This window comes from Oncorhynchus masou, unplaced genomic scaffold (genome assembly GCF_036934945.1).
Source record: "Oncorhynchus masou masou isolate Uvic2021 unplaced genomic scaffold, UVic_Omas_1.1 unplaced_scaffold_1773, whole genome shotgun sequence".
Classification (NCBI taxonomy): domain Eukaryota; kingdom Metazoa; phylum Chordata; class Actinopteri; order Salmoniformes; family Salmonidae; genus Oncorhynchus; species Oncorhynchus masou.
In genome coordinates this window covers 111,240-114,166 of record NW_027007911.1, presented here as the reverse complement: position 1 = coordinate 114,166, position 2,927 = coordinate 111,240, and the positions used below count along the sequence as shown (strand labels likewise).

Sequence of the window (2,927 nt, the reverse complement as noted above, 5' to 3'; positions counted from 1 at the left end):
CCGCCCCAATCAAAAGTGTATAATTTTACAAGGCTAACACAACGTGCCATTGGAACACAGGAGTGATGGTTGCTGATAATGGGCCTTTGTACGCCTATGTAGATATTCTATTAAAAAATCTGCCATTTCCAGCTACAATAGTCATTTTCAACATTAACAATGTCTACACTGTATTTCTGATCAATTTGATGTTATTTTAATGGACAGACATGTGCTTTGAACAACATGGACTTTTCTAAGTGACCCCAAACTTTTTAACGGTAGTGTACATTGGAAAGTGTGACTCTGAATATTGGGATACTTGGTGAATTCTTGAATTCAACAGTGATTTCCTGGTTGTTGTGTAGAATATGAGGTCATCTCCACGACGAAGGGACCAGATGGTACTCAGGTGTCCATCCTGACCACCAACCAGACTCACACTGCAGTAGAGAACCTCAAACCCGAGAGCAGGTATATAACATAACATCTTTGTGCCTGTATTTCAGATTGATACAACACATTGTGTTCTCTCGGTATGCTCTCTCTCAGTCCTCAGACGGTAGCTTTTTTCAGAGCTTTGAAAAAGTATGAAAATGCATGCACTCGCTACTAAATAACTCAAATGTAAATGTTTGTGAAGCTTAAACTTTCTGAAAGGCTTTTGTTCATGGAAATAATACAGAATTGAATTATTCATTGTGTTATTACTACTTTTGTCAGAAGGATTAGCTAGCTAGCTATGTCTGGTTAAGATCAGGACCTGGCGTAGTTGGAGAAGAAAGGTTCTTCACGTGTGGAGAGCAGAGGAGGGCCACCACGCTCCCTAGGCTTTAATGAAACCTGAATATGGGACTATTTGACATTAAAGAAGTGATAGAATATAAACCAGGGCTTCCTGTGAGCTGAGCCTGCTGAGGCTGCTGGCACGCAGGACCAATCGCTGTGTCTGAACATCTCATATGGAGGAGACATTAGCAACTCTTTGGTTCTCCTGGCTCTCTGACTGCACTGTCTAGAGAAGAGATAAATAGGGAGGCAATACTAGAGCCTCATTTTTCCTTGCTGTAACAACAAGGCCGAACAAGAATACACTACGTTTCCATCAAAATACTGTGTCCACTTTAAACGCTGTGAGGATTAGAGGAAATGTGATTCTGTGGAAATGATTGCTTGCAATTGGAAATGGAGCGGAAATTGGAATCTGGAGCGAGTCGGTAGGATAATCGCTGTGAGACCTTCTGATAGTGACACTTCCTGCTCTTACCTCACAGCTACGAGTTCAAGGTGAAACCCAAGAACGAGCTTGGAGAGGGGCCACCCAGTGAGCCTGTGTCCTTCAACACTGAATCAGGTACAGTATGGGCCACGTTGTTTTCTAGGCCAGCACTAATACGCCTCATTAAACGACACTTGGTGATTGGTGATTGGTTGTTTCGTTGAATCGCTGACTTACACCATTACCTATTCAGGAGTCAGTGAAAGTCCAAGCGCCACATCTGGCCTTTTGCGTAGGCCATCTGTTGACAAGGTCAGGCATTTGGCGTTAAAGAAATAAACAAGCATCCACTAAAATACGACGTACAAACGTACTAACGCACAGTCTCGTCAGCCAGCTCCAGTCATGTCTGGCGGTCCACCACTTACGTGTAGGGGTCTGTAATTAACTAGCTGTTATTAACCTAATGATTTCAGCATGGCCCCTCCATTTCCATAACATTGGCTGCTGCCTCTCCATGTGAACTGCCTCCAACCCCAGGAGTGCTGTCCGATCAGCTCTCCTCATCTTGCATTGCAGCTCACAACACACTCAATCAAACTCACCAATACAACAGCGTATCAGAAATGAATGGCAAGTAGGGAATCAGGTCATTTTTATGTTTCTGGGAGGACCTCACCCCTGGGCCTCATTGGCTCACAGAGGCTTACCCTCTATGTGAGAGATGAGGATGAGTTTGAAGGCAGATGATTTGTCCTGGAGTCTCCTGGAGTCCCACACTACCATATCAGACTGTCTCTTCAGTGCCAAAGTGGACTAATTTGCTACAAGACGTGTGGCTTTGGCGTCTTTTATTTAGGAGAATCACCAACTTATTTCAAAATCTTTGGAACCATTTCTACAGTCTATTCTGAGAAGAAGACATTTGAAAGCACCTACTAACTCACATTTCTCTCTCTGCCTCTTTTTCTCCGTCTCCATCCCTCCGTCCTGCAGCGGACCCACGTGTGAGTGAGAATGTCTCAGGTAAGCCCTCAGTCTGTGGTCTGTCTTGAGCACCAGTCCCAGGTGACACATTCCACCAGGCTGAATGAATGGATGATCTAAGGAAGGTCTGGCCTGGCACAGTGAGAGTCTGTGGAGACTCAGGCCACCGTGCCCCAGTGCAGCAGTACACTGCTCTCCATCCAATATCTATGAGCTCACTTCTTCCACGCCCAACTCACAGCCAGACCAAACATTTACACAGCTAAATGAATGGAGACATTTTTATTTTCCCTTTCATTTCATCAGTAGTAAAAGGCTGTGATACACTAAAAGACAACTCTGATTGGGAATGCAAATATACATTTGGGCTTCTACTCATCTCTATTTTCTTAATTATTATCTTTGTTTCATGCTTCATGCCTTTGATATTCCACTAATATTTGGTTAACTCTTTCCTCTAGGAAAAGATGCCATCTGACCCAGTTCCCCTTCAAGACAGACTCATACTCAGAGTGCAATGGCAAGCAGTATGTGAAGAGGACCTGGTACCGCAAGTTTGTGGGCATCCAGCTCTGCAACTCCCTCCGATACAAAATATATCTGAGTGATTCTCTCAACGGTCAGTTCTGCTTCCAGCACTCAGTGTCTATAGTAGAGAACAGTACTGTAGCTCAGTTTAAATGGCCATCCCTTTCGACAACTTTTTCCCCTAATAACTTTACAGGTAAATTTTACAACATTG

The 2,927-nt window shown here is 43.9% G+C and overlaps 1 long non-coding RNA gene across 1 annotated transcript; it reads left to right on the top strand.

Moving 5' to 3' along the window:
- The first annotated feature begins 351 nt into the window (after positions 1–351).
- On the top strand, positions 352–2,662 carry LOC135532227 (uncharacterized). Its single transcript, XR_010454323.1, has 4 exons — positions 352–453; positions 1,254–1,333; positions 2,195–2,224; positions 2,647–2,662. It is a non-coding gene; the product is annotated as an uncharacterized LOC135532227 (long non-coding RNA).
- The last annotated feature ends 265 nt before the right edge of the window (positions 2,663–2,927 follow it).